General features: G+C 43.9%; 1 protein-coding gene across 5 annotated transcripts in view; it reads right to left on the reverse strand.

Annotated features, from left to right (window-relative positions):
* The window catches only part of MAP2K2 (mitogen-activated protein kinase kinase 2), a 161,992-nt gene that overhangs the window by 41,965 nt on the left and 98,820 nt on the right, over positions 1-21,207 (reverse strand). The window contains exon 1 of one of the 5 annotated variants that reach the window (XM_083179382.1): positions 11,016-11,172. The exons of 3 other annotated variants lie outside the window; for them this stretch is intronic. The gene's annotated coding sequence lies outside the window, so the exon portion shown is untranslated. Of the gene's footprint in view, positions 1-10,884; positions 11,173-21,207 lie in introns of those variants that run through there. One more of the 5 variants, XM_083179381.1, reaches the window with a different exon arrangement.

Below are 21,207 nucleotides of genomic sequence, written 5' to 3' on the forward strand. Positions count from 1 at the left end.
CGGCTCACATATAGCTATCAGCTCACCGCCACATGGGGACGTTGCCTTCAGATTCATCCTTGTTCCTATAGAGAGATCTGTGCAGATTGATGCATTCAAGCTGCAATTATAGCAGCCACAGCTGCAGTGTCACATAGATTGGTACCGCTCATATACAGCAGACCGATTACCGCTTTAAAGAAGAAATCATTTTACAGAATCCCCGCTGATCCTGACAGAGGTTGGTCTGCGACTTAACAGTTCACATAGTTGTGCACATTATACAGTATGTAAGATAACCCATTTTTTGAACTACCTGCAATAAAATTAATTCAACCACTTTGTTTTTCCAAATAGGTTGAAAAGAGGAATTTGGTACTTACCGATAATTCTCTTTCTCCGAGTCAGCAGGGGACACTGCAGTCTGGTAGACTATTGGGGATAGAGCTGGTGTACTGAGGAGTTGGCACTTCTAAAGTGTTACAGTGGCTGGCTCCTCCCCCCTCTATCCCCCCCCCCCCCACACACAACTCAGTGTTAGAAAAACTGTGTCCGAGAGGAGAGAGACAGGCATTAGTAAAGGGAGAAGGATAACATACATAACCACAACATAAACATCACACATAACTTGAACTTTTAATGAACAACATGGGAGGAGACCAGACGCTGGGCGGGCGTGCAGTGTCCCCTGCTGACTCGGAGAAAGAGAATTATCGGTAAGAACCAAATTCCTCTTTTCCCCTTCCTCCATCAGGGGACACTGCAGTCTGGTAGACTATTGGGGAATATACCAAAGCATTTACTCCCGGGGGGGAGAGCGGAGGAACTCCTGCAAAACTGCCCTGCCAAACGAAGCTGCAGAATTGGCAAACGTATCAAACTTATAAAATAATTTTGCTGATTTTCTTTTAATAATGGGAAGATTATATGGTTTGCAGCATTTACTTAAAACAGCCTGCAGCTCCAGCAGTTTGAATGTTATTATATATCCACATAAACTGGATTAAAAGGCTGATTCACACATGGTTTCAATTAACAAATTGTGATAACTTATTAATTATTTATTACCATACTACTGTGCCGTGTATGAGGTAAAGAGAGTTGTGAGGAGATGGGGTAGCAGTACAAAGGAGATATGGGTTTAGCCTGCTGGGCAGTACTTTGGACAATTTGAGTTGAACATTGCATTCATTGGCCCATATTCAATGTGGCCGACAAGAGGGTTAAACTGCGGGGATCGCAGAAAACTAGCGATCCTTGCTGTTTAACCCCCTCTCCGGCCGCTCACCCTATTCTACGTACCGGGGGAATCCTCAATGACACAGGATGGTGAGTATTCCCCAAACAGCGAGGCTCGCGGCTAATGCAGGGAGCCCGCTGCTTTTAGCCATGAGTCTTGCTGTTTAAGCGGCCACATACACTGATTCCCCCTCGCTCGGGGAATCGGCATATGCAGGGGGGTCAGTAGAATATTGACAGGGCAAGCTGTGACAGGGAGCAGTCAGCACTGCTTGCCTAGTTTTCCTAGCACAGCGCCCGTCGTAGGTGATCGCATACCTTAACTTAAGGTATGCGATGGACGTGACCGACGTGATTTTAGGGCTATTTTTAGCCTTTTCCCCAACAATTAAAAAATCACGTCCATCGCATGCCTTAAGGTAAGGCATGCGATGCAACCGATGTGATGGACTTGATTTTACATAGGGAACAATGTTAAATGGTCCAATGGACCCGATTTTTCATTGTATACCCACCCTTATGGGTATTTTACATGACAAATGCCCCCCCATTGTTAATGCCACCCCACAATGAAAGCCAACCCGAAGCGTGGCGAGCGCAGCGAGCCCGGGAGGGGCGGCGGTACGCGTCCTCCGACCTTTTCTTACCCCCGTCGGCGTGGAGATGATTTTATATAGTGTGGCGAGCACAGTGAGCCACCGAGCCCGAAGCGTAGTATCTGTGAAGTAATGCGCGTCCGCTCGCCACACTATATAAAATCATCTACACGCTGACGTGGATAGTGGGGGTATGAAAAGGTCGGAGGATGCGTACCGCTGCGCTCGCCACGCTTCGGGTTAGCGTTCATCGTGGGGTGGCGTTAACAATGGGGGGGCATTTGACCCATTAGGGTTGGGAAACAATAAAAATTGGGGTCTAGGGGCCATTTAACATTGATTCCAATGTAAAAATCGCGTTGATCGCATCGCATGCGATTGGTTGCATGCAACGCGATTTTTAGGGGTCCCGATGGATACAATTTTTAGCGCTGGCGCAGTGCTAGGAAACAAGTACCGCTAAATATAGTATTAATGCCTTGAGTGCCAACATCTCTTTGAGCGATGTGCAAAATGTCGGCTAACAATGCCAGCATCACTCACATTTGTTATATAAATTCAAATAAAATATGTTGTGTAAAAAAATAATTACCTATATGCTGTAATGTAAACATTACACGTCATTATGATAAATAAAATTTATTTAGCAATTGTCACACCTATTTTGACAAATTCACTTGGCACTCAAAGGGTTAACAGCACTATAATGGGAACTACTGAGCAGAAAAGTGATCTAGAAGTCACCATTTCAGGTGACTTAAAGGGCAGCTAAGCAGTGAGAAAGACAAGACAGATCTTTGGTTACATAGGGCCAGATGTACCAATGGATAGTGAAGTGCTGGCAAATCAGTTCTTAACTACAACAGGCTGTTTTTGAAAAATGGCAATTAGGAACTGGATAGTTGGTGATTTATTAACCCCTTAAGTGGTGGGTTTTCCTGGGGCAGGAGAAAACTACAAGGGCAGGTTTGCCCCCAAAATACTCACCACTGAATGAGCTGCCAGCTTCTGCTCTGCAGCAGCTCTGCTCCCGTGTTTGCTCCCAGATGGTGGTGCACAGCTGGAGGCACCACTGGCGCACACCTATCTATCAGTGGCATACCTGGAAATTTTCTGGGAGAGCTCACTCCTGCAGCAAAGCCCAAAATATTTCCAGCCATACCACCAAAGTGGTTAATCTCCATTTTATCACTTTTCAAGGCTTACAACAAGATGATAGAAAGGAATCAGAAGCAGAAAGTAGTAACAATGCCACTGTATAGATCATCGGTACTGCCTCATCTAGAATACGGTGTTCAGTTCTGGGGGTCATATATCCAAGAAGGATATTTACATACTACAAACTGTAGAAAGGAGAGCAACTAATATGGTGAATGGCTTAGACAAGACTAAGGGGTATTCAATCCCGCCCGAATTTCCAGGCCAAGCGAAAAATCTGCCATAATTCACCAATTAGTACTCACACGTTTTTAGTCCATTTTCACAAATGCCTTTTCACTTTTTTTTGGGGGGGGGTACACAAATTGGGATGGCTGAAAACAGCCGCGAATTTGCAGCATTTTCGCTGATCCACGTGGTTTTTGCCATTGCTGGATTTTTCAAACAGATGAAAAATCAGCACTTGGATTGATAAGGGTGAGTCAAACTGCCTATTTTCGCCTGGCTAAAAACTCATCCGGGATTGAATACTCCCCTAAATTGTAAATTTACTAACATGGGCGTTCTGTTTCACACAATATGTTGCTATAGGCAGCCAATCAATCAGAAGTGACTTATTTATCACCTTCTAGAAGATAACAATATCTGATTGGTTTCCCATAGCAACATCCCATGTCAGATAAAACTCCCTAACTTAGTAAATTTCCTCTTAACCCTTTGAGACCCATCATCTGTGAGATGTGCAAAATATCCATTAAAAAATCCAGTCACTCACATTTGTTATATAAATCCAAATAGAAAAATGTGTAAAAAAAAATAAGATTATATTTCCTATGGAAGGTAAACATAACAGGTCATTATGATGAATAAAAATGTTTGCTTGGCAATTTTCACACCTAATTCGACAAATTAGGAACTCAAAGGGGGGTGCATATGTATAGTTTGGAGCAGAGTAGGGAAAGGGACAGGATAGAAACTTTCAAATATACATTATCAAGAATTTTAACAAGGTACAGAAGGGAAACATTCTTCACAGGAAGAAAGTCATAGAGCATGATGCCATGCTGAAACTGGAGGGAAGGTCAAAGGAAGTTTGAAGAAAAATTACTTCACGGAAATATATGTGGACAAGTGGAATAACCTGCCATCAGAGGTAAATATAGTAGTGTAAATTAAACACATTTGGGATAGACGTAAGTAGTGATCATTCTAGCATCCGCTATCTTTGAAAACCCATGCAGTTCCTCTTCCCTGTCTGGGATGTTGCTGTCTGCTTTAGTGCTTCTAGCACAGTGTGGTCTGTATATCATCACTGATATGCAAACCAGACCTGTGCTAGAAACATCACAGCAGACAGCGACACCCCAGGCAGGGAAGAGGAACTGCCTGGGTTTTCAAAGATAACAGGTGCAAGAATGAACACTACATAAGTATATCCCATACACGCTCCGTTGTGTCCGGCTCCTTTCTGTACTATGCGATGCACGCTCCCGCGCATCACATAGTACGGTACAAAAAGTATGTGCTGCACATACTTTTTGTACTAGCTACACATCGTATCGGATCGCAGTGCATGCACAATGCATGCAATCCGATACGATGTGTACTTTAAAAGTACATAACGGAGCCAAAAAGGAACAAAAAGGGTTTGCGGTTACCATAAGGTTAAAAGGGGAAAAGTTAGGTGGACCAAGTGGTTCTTAAATGCTGTCAAATTATATATTTCTATGTAATGCAAAATGGACATACAGTACATAAAGCCAAGGGATTCTATGGTCTAGAAGTCTATGTCTTCTTTATAATCCTGGGTAAGTCCTGTTTCCTACTTGGAGTTGGGATATATTACTTCAAAGTTCCACTGTTTTTTTTATTTTGTACCCAGATGCAGAGGCAGAACTAGCGAGTTGTGGGCCGAGGTGCAAAAATATGCTTCACATACTGAAAATAGGAACAGTGTGCGCTGAAGGCGGGTGTAAAAAATGTAGGGCATGGCTTTGTGGGAAAGTGGTGTAGACACAAAATAGAGTAACAGTAGTGTCCGTAATACCCCTTTCAGACATACACAAAAACCCTGGGTTTTTTCACATGAACGCGCCCAAACCCAGAAATAGCATATGTCTGAAAGGGTACACCTGGGATTTCACTCCCGGATAATGAGCACCTGCAATTGACCAGGGCTTTTACTCCCTGAAATAATACCCTGGTTATGTCTGAACAATATTACCCAGGTTTTTCAGTTTTAATCATGTGTTTTGGCTTTTTTTGCTGCTGAGGCAGCATCTGATGAGGTCATCATCAGCAGCCGGGGGAGACACCTCAGGCACATGTGCGGAGGGACTTGCATAGGCAGTGGCTGCATGGTGCTCCCTTTTGCAGCAACAGAGTGCAGAGTCAATTGCCATGGCACATCATTGATAGTAAGCCCCCACCTTTGGATGGTGTTATTCTTGTGAGCCAGCAAACCATTTTAATGATGACATAGTTCTTTAAGTCTAGTCTACACATGGCATTAGAAAAGTGAGCAAACACTAAAATTGTCCATACATCAGAAATGGTGTAAAATTACAAAGAATGATACTCGGCGCTGCTGATTGGCACAAATAGATAATGTCTGCTGAGTGAATAAGTTTGCGGACACAATGCTTAAATTTGTAACAATTTTTATAAAGGTATAAAAAAGGGGAAAAACAATTAGACAGTCACATACACATATAAGTAACAATTGGTATCAACACATTAGGATACAATTAAAAATGTAGTAGCAATCCTGAATGAGAGGTCTCCAGTGATATGCAGAATATTATGGGTTCTGCTGATGTATAAAGTGGACAGTTCGTGTTAATACACGGTTTTTAAAGGTAGGTAAATAGTAGCCACTATAATTGAATACAAGCCAATCCTTTTAGTGTGTAATGGACACGCAAGTGGCTTATATGGGCAATAGGGGACCAAGCACGCATAGGTTATCTGGAGGACGTTTTTTAGGGAGCAAAAAACAGTTTGTGATTGTTGGTAATATACTCACCTAATAGGTGTATTGTCCAATCCACACGGAGCGCCGGTTAATAGGCAGCCAGAGCGGCTTATTAGTGTTCCCGCTAGGCTGTTTTAGCGGGGCGCTGCGCCCTGCCCGATTTTTAAAGGGCAAAATGCGCCCTGCCCCATTAGCAGCGCCCCGCTAAATCAGCCTGCAGTCTGCCCGCCGGAGTGCCCGGGCCGTCGCATCGCTGAAGGAGGCTTGCCCGGCCATGGCTACGTCCCGGCAGCTCAGTGACGTAGTCATGGCCGGGCAAGCCCCTTCATCGATGCGGCGGCCCGGGCACGCCTCCTGGGGTGTTGCGGCGGCCCGGGCACGCCTCCTGGGGTGACGTAGCGGCCCGGGCACGCCTCCTGTATTGACGCGGCGGCCCGGGCACGCCCCCTAGCGTGACGCTGCGGCCCAAGCACGCCCCACGCCGTGACGTCGGCGTGCCCGGTCCGCCAAACCAGCGCCCTGCCCCCCATAATTCCTAGGGGGAACACTACTTATGATGTTGAAAAGCCAGTACTTGATTATAGCTGCGCCGGTTATGGAGATTAGCCCGTGATGGTAACACAGATTTTGCACGGTGTCCGTGCTGGCGGGAGTAGTAAGCCGGCAGCACTTCCAATGCAGGAGATGGGTGTAGAAGGGCTGTGCACGGTGTCCGCGCTGAACGGTCTTGTGTGCCGACGGCGCTTCCAGTGCAGGAGACAATGTAGGTAAGCGGTACGTGGTGTCCGTGCTGAGGGGCCTGGTGAGCCGGCAGCACTTCCACGGCGGGTGACAGTTGATAGCGTCTAGCGTGGTCCAACTTAGGCAAACAGACAGGAGACCTCACACTGAGCTTTTGCTGACGTCAACGCGTTTCGTAACCACTCGTGTGCTGGAAACTTTTTCAAGACGGATGTGTGTACACACGGTAGGATATGCCATGCTATGAAAGTCCCAATACGATCAGATTGTATCGGGACTTGCATAGCACAGCATGCATGCAGTGCCACGCCACAATTTTGACTATATAGTGCAGATCTGCACTATATAGTCAATGCAGCCAAGACTATCTGTCTTGCGATACGTAAACGCGCATCGGGATCGTAAGCAGATCGTAAGGGTTAAAACCCTTATGAACTGCTTGCGATCTGCACGCGATGCCGACACGATGTTGACTATATCGTCAACATCAGAAGGCATATTCTACCGTGTGTACACAGCAAAAGACCTGCTTACAATCATGACTGAACTTTCCCTTCAACTTGATGGTTAATGGACACACAATGTACTCACAATATATCATACAATCCAGCTGCTGCATGATTGTATTGATTTAAGCTTCATGTAAATAGAGGGCAGGCCTATTAGGATCAAACGGATAGGAGTACCAAAAATACTGTGTTTTTTTTTGGTTTATTAACAGGTTGCCAGCAACTATCAATCAGCTCACATCTGCTGCGCTACTCCATTATTAAATAGCCTTAATGCAGCAATCCTCTGAAAACGGTTTTCAGAATAGTGACAGAATTAAGCAAAAGGACGTCCACCACTCTCTACAGCCGCCCGTCCGTCTGCCACAACTATTTGTTTCACTATGGGCTGCCCAGAAGCTGCATCTGTCTTCTCTGCTAGTCAGGGAGGGAGTGTCAAATGAGCCTGGTTGTATGAGCAATCTAATGCGGCTTACAAACCGCAAAACCTGTTTAGATCCGGTATTTAAAACGTTGGTACTTGTGTATTCACGGCGCCCACCTTTTCCATCGTAGGGCATTGTACAACCAAAAAATCGCATTGCATGCAATGTCATCGCATGCGATGCAATTGGACCCGATTTTTAATTGCACAGGCACCCAAGATGCCTGATTCCTATGTTAAATGCCCCCCCCAGACCTGATTTTTAATTGTATACCCACCCTGATGGGTAATGACTATGTTAAATGCTCCCCCATTGTTAATGCCACCCCGAAGTGTGGTGGCATTAACCACACCGCGGGGTGCGGCGGTACGTGTCCTACGACCTTTTCATACCCCCACTATCCACATCGGCGTGGAGTTGATTTTATATAGTGTGGCGAGCGCAGCGAGCCACCGAGCCCAAAGCATGGCGAGCACAGCGCGCCCCGCGAGGGGACGCAAATGACTTCACATATATTCTGCGGGACTCGCCACACTATATAAAATCAACTCACGCCACGGATAGTGGGGGTATGAAAAGGTCGGAGGACGCGTACCGCTGCGCTCGCCACGCTTCAGGTTGGCGTTGATAGTGGGGTGGCATTAACAATGGGGTCTGGGGAGGGGGGGCATTTAACATGGGAATAAGCCCAAATCGGGCATGATCGGGTCGCATCGCATGCCATTATAATGGCATGCGATGCGACGCGATATTAAAATTGGAAAAGGCTTAAATCGGGTCCCATCGCATACCTCAATTAGTGGCATGCGATGCGATGGGCGCCGTGATAATACACAAGTACCAAAACGTTTTTTAAACGGGTCAAAGCAAATTATGCCCCTTTCATTGCATGTTGAGCACTGCCACTGTGCATATCTAATGAGCGTGACCCATCACAGTGAATATTTAATGAGCAGGTCCACGCCCCTGCATATGTAATGAGAGGTCATGTTTTGAAACGGTAAAAACCCGGCAAAATACCGGGTAATATGTGTGGTCTGAAAGGGGCATAAATGACAGATTGCATGTGTTAAAGGCACATGCAATCTGCTTCCAATCCCAACTGATCTGACGTGTAGCATGTCAGATCAGAGGACCAAACCTTCAAACTCCCCCTCCCCCAGCATGGCATTGCATGATTTTGTGAAAACAATCTGCATACAATCCCTCAGATTGTATGATTGGGTGCAATGTCTTTCAGGTGTATGGGGCCTTAAGTCAACCACATTTGTCATTTCAGTGAATGAGGTATATAGAGCAGTGCTGCACCCAAACTGACAAGCAAGTGAGAATGAGAGAAGGCACCATGCATGCTACTGGGTAAACATAGTTTAAAAAAAAAAAGGTCACATTTTTTTATAAACACTGTAGAAATAATCTAAATAACAGCAGAATTTCTGAGGCTGATTGCAAACACATCAGCCAATTATTGCAAGAGCTAGTAAACAAGCCCTTAAAGGAATGCTGACAGGTAGGTACGTAGGAGGTCTCGTATGAGCAGTTTGAAAAACAGGTAAGAAATAAAATAGGACCAGAAGTATGAGATACTGGGCCTTATTCGGTTTCATACGTTTCCCTGCGCGTTCGCACAGGGGAGTGATGTTTTCCTTATGCACATCTCTGCGCATGTGCATACGCTGGGTGCGAGTGGGCATGGCGAACTGCTAGTTCACCGTCCCATTCGCAACTAGCGGCGGTGATGGGCTGCGCTCATGGAAACGCCCAGCATTTCATGGGTGTTCCCATCAAAACACTGGGTGTTCCCATGGAAATTAGGCAGTGACAAGGGGAGCAGGCGCACACAAAGCCAAGACCCCAGAGAGTGTCTTAGTTTTGTGTGCACCTTCCAAATCATTCAATGGTCGGCGACCATCAAATGATTTGTCCCCCTCAACCAAGGCTACAAATGATGTATTGTATATGCAAAACATCCATTCGCAGCCACGCGGGGAACTTAAATATGAGGGGGGGGGCAGGCGACTGTGCGAGCAGTGTTTTAGCCACACGCAATGCTGCGAAATTTGCTGCATTGCGTGTGGACCAGAACAAGGTCCACTGTGTATCACCGGCTAAAGGTAGAACATAAAAGTTCATGGAAAGTATTTAAGATTATAAGTTTTTATCTGTGCACTGGGATTGATAGAATGAAAAACAATAATTTATGTGCGCAATAATGTCTGAGAAATGAACAAAATTAGTATATTAATGAAACCGTTAATAACAAATGTGAAAAATATACTGAACATGACCAAGGGCTAGCGGGTGTGGTATGGGGCTCCGACAGGGGGGATCCCGACGGTCGGAATCCCAACTGCCGGTGCTCCAACAGGGGGGTGAGCACAAAGAAGCCACTTGCGGGCCCGGTGGCTCGCTACAGGTACTATTCTCCCTCTATGGTGGTCGTGGACCCCCACAAGGGAGAATAGCCCCTGTGAGTCGGGATCCCCCCTGTCGGAGCACCGTCAGTCCGGATACTGACTGTCAGGATCCCCCCTGTCGGAGCGTTATCCGGCACCCAGGCTAGTGAAGAGTTATGGTGTGTACACACTGGTACAATCATGCTGCAATTCTGACTATATAGTCAGAATTGCATCAGTATCGCCCGCAGATCACATGGTACCCTTGCGATCCCGATGCTCACTCCCGTATCGCACGGCAGAAAGTCTTGGCTCCCTTGACCTATATAGTACAGATCTGCACTAAAATTGTATGCCATTGCATGCATGCCGTGCCATGTGATCGCATCGGGGATCGCATCGCACGGCACATCTCACCGTGTGTACACACCATTAGTGAAAGTAATTGTATTGGATGAACATACAGGACAGGTAAGGTAACATTAAATGAACAAACAACATAAAGCTAAATTAAGGATGATTTCCTATATATAACAAATCATTTAAAACATTTTGCACATCCATATATAAGTACAATGTTAAGAGTTGGTTTTGTGGCTATCAGAACACAAATGGTTTAGATATTTCCATGGTAATAAAAAATTATAAAAACAAATCTGTTAAAAATATTTGAAAATTAAACCTATGCGATTAGTTCCCCATAGACAATTACTGTATATAAATAAGCAATGCATTCTCCTTACAGTGTTCGCCTCTGCACCCCACGCTCAGTAACACCAATATTTAAATGTATACATAGATCCAGCAGATCACATAAGCATAATACTGTCCAAATACAAAACCATATAAATCCTCAAGACCTCTCACCCGCACTGTGTCTCTATTTCCGTGTCAAGCCGAGTCCATAATCTACTGCCAAGGGGAAGCCGCAACTCCACACCGAGGCTCAGAGGCCTGGTTGCTCGGGACAAAACCAGTGAAAAGCCAAACTTGGTTACCTGACGAGCTACAGTGACAGCTGTGTGTCCCCCTGCCCGCCGCTCTCACTGTCACCCGGGGGCGCGCACGCACCGTGTCACTCCTGGAACGGGTGCTGCCGCCGGCTGCGTACTGGATCCTGGTTCACGTAGCATGCATTCATTTCATCCAACCCCCTCACTGGTTCTGCGGCTGAGCAGACTCACTAGCAACACTGTGAAATGTTATTTGTTTTAACCGTTACCGTAAAGTTATCTTTTGGTGCGTCTGTCCGATTTATCAGCAGTTTTATGAACAGTGGAGATTATTATGCTATCTTCAAAGTTCGCAGACTTGGAGAGTGATAAAGTGGATGGTAATAAAGTACCAACCAATTAGCTTCTAGCTGCTGTTTTACAGGCTGTGGTGCAGATGTATGAAGCTGCACTATGTGGAAGAAGGGGTATTGACGCAGGTTATGTGCACTGATACCGCTTCTACCCAGGGACGGATTAGCAGGCCCAAAACTCATTAAAAATGGTCCGACCGCGCTCCCCACTGGGCACTTTTCCCAAATCCAAAATGGCCGCAGGAGGGCTGGTGAGCCCACACCGCCACTCCCCCTGCTCTGCAGGAAGATTCCTGGGCCGGATTCAAGTCTCAATCCGCCCCTGCTTCTACCCCATGTATTGACGTGCACGGACATGTTAAATTTGCTCAGCTTTCTAGAGCAGTGGTTCCCAACCCTGGACCTCAAGTACCCCCAACAGTGCAGGTTTTGCAGGTCTCCAGACAGAATCAGTGAAATAATGAGCTCCACCTGTGGATCTTTTAGAATGTGCATGAATAATCTGTGCACCTGCCGGGTGACCTTGAAAATGTGTACTTTTGGGGGTACTTGAGGACCAGGGTTGGTAACCACTGTTCTAGAAGATAGCAGGCTGATGTGCAGGGCAAATGTATGAAAGGTCAGAAGCGCTGCAGCTATCGATTTAAAAAGCTGCAGTGTGGTGATGTCCTATCCCTACAGCATAGACAGCCCTGTCCCTGCTGCCAGCTCCGTGCTCCGCATGAGATCTTGGGCCAGATGTAACTAAACTTCAAAAGTGATAAAATGGAGAGTGATAAACAAGCAACCAATCAGATCCTGGCTGACACTTTTCAAACACAGTCTGTGACATGGCAGGCAGGATCTGATTGGCTGGCTGTTTATCACTCTCAATTTTATCACTTTTGAAGCTTAGTTAATCTGGCACCCTGTGTGAGAAGTGAGACCTTGCATATGCCCAGAAGAACCGGATGAGCAGGCAAAGACAGCGCGTCGGTATGAGGTGATTCGCTGGGGGGGAATTTACTAATATGTGTTCTTTACTTCACATATGATGTTGCTACGAGCAACCAATCAGAATCTACTTATTTATTTAGCACCCTCTAGAACAGGGGTGGGGAACCTTTTTTGTGCCAAGGGCCATTTGTATGGGGAAAAAATCCTTCGGGGGGCCATATGTAAAAATTTCCCTTACAAATTGTCCTGCTGCTGCCGTCCCACACTCCGGTGGCTGCCGCTGAATAGGACTGACAGTCTCCTGCTGCTGTTGATTAAGAGGAATCTTGCGAGAACTACAGACCTCTCGCGAGGATTCCCCTGTACTTGACTACCGGCAAAGCCTCCGGGCGGGTGGGAGGGCCACTCAGACCGGCTATGGGCCTGAGGTTCCCCACCCCTGCTCTAGAAGATAGTAGACAGGATCTGCTTGGTTGCCCATAGCGACATTACATGTGAAGTAGAATCCACATCTTTTTGTAAATTTCCTCCCCTCCTGCAGGAGGTGGCTTCGCCTAAATGTAGAGTTTATGCTCCCCCACTTCGACATCCAAGATGTTAATATATCTTGTCTTATCACGCCACTATATTTGTACATCTAGCTCTGTGTTAAAAAAAGCATAGTAGCTGATTGGCTGGTACTTTGGGGCAGATTTATTAAGCTTGTTGAAGTGATGGCGGAGGATAATGGAAAGCAGGTGCAGGTGACAGCTTGCCGGGGGATCTTGGTCTTGGTCCAACGCGTTACGTGAGTCATGCACACTTTTTCAAGGATAAATGAATGTGCCAGCATTGTGGGTATTTATAGGGAAAACTTTATTAGTAAAAACAGAAGTTGTATTCCGGACTATGTGGGCACAATCTGGAATGTTTATTTTGACAATTTTGTTTTTATGGCTTATAATATAGGAAAATCTATTATTATTCCATAACTTTGGAATAGGTGAATATATATAAAAAATAATATAAAATATATAATATAAAATATATATAAAACAGGTACCACTTAAAAAAAATGCGTTTAATTCTATTTCGATATTAAGACCTAATGGCTCCAGTGTTTTCATGTTGAAGATCCATTTGGTTTCAGCTTTTCTTAGCTCTTTTACAAAGTCTCCACCTCGCCAATTTTCGCTTATCTTTTGAATTGCTATACATTTTAGGCCAGTTGGATTTTTATTGTGTTTTTCCAGGAAATGATTGGAGATGCTATGAGTTGTAAAGCTGCCCATACACGCTGCTAAGCGTGCTGAGCCGATGTGTGCTTTGAGGTGCACGCTCCCACGCACCTCATCGCACAGTACAAAAAGTATGTGCTTGCACATACTTTTTGTACTTAGGTTTCATCAAATTGCATCGCATTGCATGCACAACGCATACACATGCAATGCAATGCAATCCATGCTATTGCAGCCTACAACGCACGCCCGCATCGGGACGTGTATGGGCTGCTTTAGTCCTTTGATGATGTTATAAATGTGTTCTGCAAACCTGATCTTGACTTTTCTTTTAGTTTGGCCGATGTATTGCAGTCCGCAATGGCATTCTAGCAAGTAAATGACTCCTTCAGTATTGCATGAGAGGTGTTCCTGAATTTTGAAGTTTTTATTTGTTTGATTTGATTTGAATTGTGTTACTGGTTTTGTGGATCCTTTATTGTTTTTACATGCCTTGCAGTTAAGGCAGCTAAAGAAACCTTTGCTATGGGTTTTGGTGGAGTCAATGTCAGTTTTAGTGTAGCTTGAGACAAGTTGTTGCTTGATGTTTTTTGCTCTGTGATAGATGATTTTTGTACACGTGTAACATTTGAGGGAAGGATGTATTATCTTAATTTGATGTAAAACTCTAAAGTTTGCCTTTTCTCACACAGTGAAAAAAAGCTAATTAAATGCTGGTTGAAGGAAAAGTCATTTTAGCTAATGGTGCTTCCAGGTGATACTTCTAATGGTACCAAAACTTCCTCACTAGTGTCTCGGAGGATTATGATGCCACCAATTGAAAGTGGCTTAATTGGTAATTGAGCTTGGTCTAGTCTGAATACATGCCAGTGTTTTTGTATGAGATTTTCAATTACTTTAAAGTTGCTGGTATATTGTGTGAAAAAAAGTGAAGTTGTGATCTTGATTATTTTTCTTGTTGTTATATGTCAATAAGTCTTTCCTTTCAATTTTATTGACATCCTCCAGTTGTTTTTGTAATAGGTCTTCTTTGTATCCTTTCATTAGGAACTGGTTCTTCATTTTTTCACTTTGAGTTTGGAATACCTGGTCATCGGTGCAGTTTCTCTTTATTCTTCGAAACTGCCCTATGGGAATGTTTTCAATCCATTTGTTGTGATGATTACTTGTCGAGGGCAAGATGTTATTACTACTCACTTCATTGACATGTGTTCTTGTTTTCAGATGTTGGTCTTCTATGATGATTTCCAAGTCTAGGTAAATTACTTGTTCTCGACTGTGGGTTGTGGTGAATTCCAGGTTTAACTAATATGAATTGATGTATGTGATAAAAGCTTGGAGTTGTTCTTCTGTGCCTTGCCAGAGAAAGAACACGTCGTCTATCTATCGATACCATTTGACGAGATAATTGCTGTGTGGATTTGGGGACCATATGTAATTGTATTCCCATTTTGCTACAAAAAGATTAGCATAACTTGGGGCTAATGGAGTCCCCATAGCGGTTCCTCGCTTTTGTAAATAGAAAGTTCCATTGTGCTAAAAGTAGTGTGAGGATAACATTGATGTTTTCCATGAGGAAGCTGATTTGTGCGTTCTTAAGGGTTGAGTTCTTGGAAAGGTAGTGTCTTTAGAACTCAACCCTTAAGAACGCACAAATCAACTTCATCATGGAAAACATAAATTTTATCCTCACACGAAACTACTTTTGGTAGTTTTAAACGCATAGAATTAAACGCATTTTTATAAGTGGTACCTGTTTTATATATATTTTATATTATATATTTTATATTCTTTTTATATATATATTCTCCTATTCCAAAGTTATGGAGTAATAATAGATTTTCCTATATTATAAGCCATAAAAACAAAATTGTCAAAAGAAACATTCCAGATTGTGCCCACATAGTGAGCTATGAGAATGGAACTGACAAAACATGTGCTTCCCACCGATTTTTACCTAATTTCTGGAATACAACTTCCGTTTTTTTCCTAATACAGTTTTCCCTATAAATACCCACAATGCTGGCACATTCATTTATCCTTGAAAAAGTGCGCATGATGCACGAAACGCGTTGGACCAAGAACAAGATATCCCGGCAAGCTGTCACCTGCACCCACTTTTAACCTCTCTGCGGCCGTATTACAACTTCCGGTTTCCACATCGAAGATGGAGCATCAGCGCAGCGGCTGCCACGTGAAAGTGTGGTCCAGCTAGACTCTGCGTTTGGAAGCCCTCACCTCACTATCACAGGGAACCAGAAGTCACACAGAGAAAAGTACCAACTTTGAAATTAGGGTAAGATAGGGACAGCGATATCGGGAGTATCGATATCCACAATCACAACAAAAAATCATTTCTTCCCCAAAAGGGTGTAAACATCTATATTAACCATTTTTATTCCTTACAGGTACCACTTGTCATTATATCCGTATCATATTCATATTATATTCACAGCCACCCCTCCCCCACCTCATATATATATATATTTTTTAGTTTAAGTTCACCCAGCGCTCCTTCACCAAAAACTTTACGATCTTAACCTTATAGGAGCTGCTCCCACCAAAGCGCAGAACCACAAAAAATTCCCTAAAAGAGGCTAACATGCAAAACTATCAGATTCACAAAGAGGGGTCTTAGAAGCTATCTCCCCTACTATCTAATCTATCTTTAGGACCCGTTAATTCGAATTCTTGAAAACTTTACAATCTTTCAAGGAATTAAATTGGGAATCGATCACTCAAACTTTTAGCTTTTGCTGATGATCTCTTGCTCTTCTTTGCAAACCCTGCAGACAGTTTACCGGCGGTGTTTACAAAGATAGAACAATTTGGCTCTACAGTATTTCCGGTTTCTCCATAAATATTCAGAAATCAACAGCTTTATCTCTTTCTACACAAACACGACCAACTTGGGCACAATCTCTTAATTTAACATGGGTGAACACAAGTTTCCCCTATCTTGGAATCCAATTACCTAAAAACTTATCATTACTGTACACGCTTAGTGTTTCAAAAATGATATCTAAAGTATTTTCAGACTTAAGGGAATGGCATATTTTACAACTTTCCTTTTTAGGCCGCACCCATCTTATCGAAATGATCTAATTTCCCAAGTTACTGTACCCCCTCTAACTTCTACCTGTACTACTGACTGTAAAAGATGAGAACCATCTTAATGGTGCTTTCAGCGGATTCATATGGTCGGGCACAAAACCTCAAATTATTCTCAAAATCCTTCAAAAGAGCAGGAAAGAAGGGGGCATTAACTTCCCTCACCTAGCACTCTATAAACAAGCCGCAATCTGTAGATATATTAAGGATTGACTGACTTCCTCTAATTATTATGCAAGCTCTGAGCTAGAACAACAACTTATTTCAGACATAGGGCCAGCGTCTCTAAGCTTCAAAAGTGATAACATGGAGAGTGATAAACAGCCAGCCAATCAGCTACTGTCTGACATTTTTCAAGCACAGTCTGTGGCATGGCAAGTAGGAGCTGATTGGCTGGCTGTTTATCACTCTCCATTTTATCACTTTTGAAGCTTAGAGAATCTGGCCCATACACCTTATAGCCTTCCTTCATACTTTATACCTCTTACTGCTTTAGATAATCCACTGTTAATTTCTACTAGATTAGTCTGGATTAAAATCAGGAAGACTTGGCAATTGAACCCCCTAAAATCATTATTTCTTCCTGACTGGATCCTTCCTTTCAAGAGGGGAAATCACAGTTTCCCTTTAGATCATGGTCACACAAAGGCTTATCTGACATCAGATGCATAACAGATACTGACTCTCAGAAACCCCTCACCATCACTCAAATCAAAGGTAAATATGACTTTACCGGCCCTCACGTATTTACCACATATCAAGTGCAACACTACACAAACACAGTTATTAAAATAGGGATTTTGCTAACCCATTAGCAATATTTCTTCTCCCCAACCACACACCAAAACTTATATCTCTTTTTCTACTCTGTAATTCGTAAACTGCTGTTCTCCGAAGACTTTAAATCAGGCATACACACATGGCTAACACACTTTTCATGCCTAAACCAAACAGATATGCTAACATCATTGTTCTATTCGTTAATTACCATGCCTTCCTCCACTTATAGAGAAATGACCTATAAATTATACTATTCATACTATTGAAGCTACATCTCACCTTCTAGGACTTGCCGAATTGGGCTAACTACCTCAGCTTCTTGCCTCAAGTGCAATCATACACCTGCCACATTAATTCATTGCCAAATAGGATGTGTATAATGCATGGGTTGCACTACATGTGGCTACATGTGGACAAGTGATACCATCAAACACCCTGCCAATAATAAATTATTTAAAATCAATTATAGGCTCACATGTACTTCAAAGTTTGTTATCTATGTATTAGTAGGCCCGTGCGGGAAGTACTATGTCGGCAAGACCTACTGTCAATTTAAGGTCAGGATAGCCCAACTCCGACAGGCCATTATGGCAGCCGTCTTAAAAGGAAACAGTGACCAACCCAGGCAGGACATTCTCCCACTGCACTCAAACATAAAATCATTGAACGTATCAAATAATTCGGATGTATCCTTCACTGGCGCTCTATAGATATAATAATACACGCCTTTTATGTAGAGTGGGGTCCTCTTCTCCGATAATCACGCTTTGGAGAATTATCAGAAAAGAGGACCCCACTCTACAGATAAGGGGTGTATTGTTATATCTATAGAGCGCCAGTGGAGGATACATCCAAATTTTCTACTGTTTATATTATCGGCACTCACCTTTCCTAGTTTTGGGGTGCCCTATGGCTTGTGACTACATTGTTTAAACAGACATTGTAGGGGCTCTGCACACACTAAATTAACTGATAATAAATAGTGGAGATTTAGTTCATGAATGCATTGATCAATTCATGAACCAAATCTCCACTATTTATTATCAGTTAATTTAGTGTGTGCAGAGCCCCTACAAGCCATAGGGCACCCCAAAACTAGGAAAGGTGAGTGCCAATGTTTAGTGTATATATTGTTTATTAGATTAATTTTTTTAATTAGTCTTATTGTGGTCACATTCTCTCATGCACCCTGTTTTAACCCATAATGCATAGCTTATGTTAACCAGTTCCCTAGATGATTAGTGACAGGTGTGTTGGTAACCGCTCACCTATAAAATCACAGTCTGCTGTGAGCTTTAGACCTGATAGCATGCCTGGATTCAAACATTGATGTGATAGCTATGTGTATTGTAGCCATATTGAGCGATAGTGCTAGGACCTGCAGAAAAGTGGGGTCCCGTGAAGGGGGCTGCAGGCTTAAATGCATTGATCAATTCATGAACCAAATCTCCACTATTTATTATCAGTTAATTTAGTGTGTGCAGAGCACCTACAATGTCTATACATATATATAGACGGGAGAAGGACGGTGGCACTCGGAATAAGTAAAAAAAGACCAGGAGACAATAGGATATAGAATCCGACGTTTCAAACCTCAGCGGTTTTTTTATCAAGGTGCATTAGACAACCGTAACACATACAACCACATACCTTTATACAGGTCTCCACCGTTCACGCTCCCCCCGGCGTCCCGCCCGGCGCTGCAACATGACGTCACCTGAGGAGGCAGCCAACGGAGTCCGTGAAGGGCTTCAATGACCTGTGTAACACAGAACAAAAACATGATATATTAATACAACATAAAAGAACATCACGCGCACCTGAGTACACATATGAGACAGAGCGTGCATGATAAAAGACAAACAATGCAAAATTACACATAAATCTAAAAGTGCATTCCACAACCAGGTCACCTGACCCAGAGCTATCAATAGCCCAATGTGGATACATATAATGCAACAACCTTATGAAAAAGTGACAGTACATCTATGAGTCCGTACGGGACCTAGAAAGGGACCACGATGGTCCTTGTGGGGACTGTCTAATGTGAAAAAAATATAATGCCCCTGTATCTGACCTCATTTGAGGATACCACCCAGTCTGGGGTGGAATGAATCCATGTTGCAACATGAAGCAAAAAAAAGATACTTTGATGCAAATGTATAAAGAAATTCTCCTGGCTAATTACTACATGTAATCAAGACTACAGAATGTAGATGGTTATCAAAAGTGGGACAATCCGGCATGTTCGTTTAACCCCCGGGGGGCCAGAGTGTCCAGGCGGAAAATCCAACGGCTCTCCGCCTGGCACAACTTAAGTCCCCTGTTCCCACCTCTTTTAAGTGGGGGAATTTGTTCGATAATCCTGTATTTCAGGGAGGACAATGGTGTGACGTGCCCTGGCAAAATGCCGGGCCACAGGTTGGCCGCTCGTACCTGAAAGTAACGCATGTTTGATGGCTGACCGATGGGCTGCAGCCCTTTCTTTAAATGCCCTGATAGTTTTGCCAACGTAATGTTGGCCGCACGGGCAGCTGATCAAATACACAACATAACTTGACATGCATGAAACTCGTTGACGAATCTTAAAAGGTTTGCCCTAGTAGGGGTGACAAAAGGTGTCTCCCGTGGACATGTAGTTGCACGTAGTGCAACCACTACACTTGAAACATCCTACTTTGGGAATGCTGAGAAAAGTGGAGCCTGTTGTTGACACCGTGTCGACCACATAATTTTTCACTAAATAATCCTTTAGATTTTTTCCCCTAGTGTAGGCACACATAAGTTGTGAATTTTTTAGGGAACGTAACGATGGTTCCGTTCTCACAATCGGCCAATAGGATTTGGCCATCTTGTTGATTAAGTGACTCTTGGGATGAAACGAATTCACCCAAATGAATTTATCCTTTTGTCTGCGCTGGACCGGACACAGCGCCTGTTCCCTAGTAAGGGAATGCACTCTCTGTTTAGATTTCAGCAGATCTGCCATTTTGTACCCCCTGGCACTGAATTTGTCAATTATTTTGGACAAAGATACTTCTAGCTCCTCCGGGTCGCTCACTATTTGCCTCACCCGGAGCATCTGAGAGAAGGGCAGGCCAGTTTTTAAAGGGGCAGGATGGTGGCTTGATGCTAGAAGCAAATTATTGCGATCAGTGGGTTTACAAAATAAGGAAGTGGATACCACCCCATCGTTGTTCTTGATATCCACATCCAAAAATTGTATGTTCTCCCCACTGATGTTGAACGTTAGCTTTACCGGTGATGAAGATGCATTATGGTTTTCAATCACCTGCTCCAATAACCTTTGCGGCCCAGACCACAGGATCAGCAGGTCATCTATGTAGCGTGTGTACAGTACAAGATGCCTGCTGAACTCTGGGTCATCAAAGAACAAGGTCTGTTCCACCGTGAACATGTAGCTGTTAGCCAGCGATGGGGCCACTGAGGACCCCATCGCACAGCCACACAGCTGGAGATAGTACCGGTTATTGGACATAAACATTTTTTGTGTAAGTGTCAATTCTAGCAGCTGCAAGAACAGATCTATATCGGGTCCTTTGTAAAGGGGATTGTCCGTGATCAGCAGGCGGACCGCGAGCCCCCCCACATGCGGGATGCAGGTGTAGAGGCTCGCGACGTCCACCGTACACAGCAGACACCCCTCCGGAAGGCGCCCCAATCGCTGTAACTTAAGTAATAAGGCATTAGTATCCTTAAGATATGTCCCCTGCCCCTGTACACACGGCTGTAAAAAATTGTCCAAATAGATGGATACGGGCTGGTATAGCGACCCCCGGGCAGAGATGATGGGCCGGCCCGGGGGATGCACTGCATCCT

This window comes from Crinia signifera, chromosome 1, assembly GCF_055691185.1.
Source record: "Crinia signifera chromosome 1, ASM5569118v1, whole genome shotgun sequence".
NCBI lineage: Eukaryota > Metazoa > Chordata > Amphibia > Anura > Myobatrachidae > Crinia > Crinia signifera.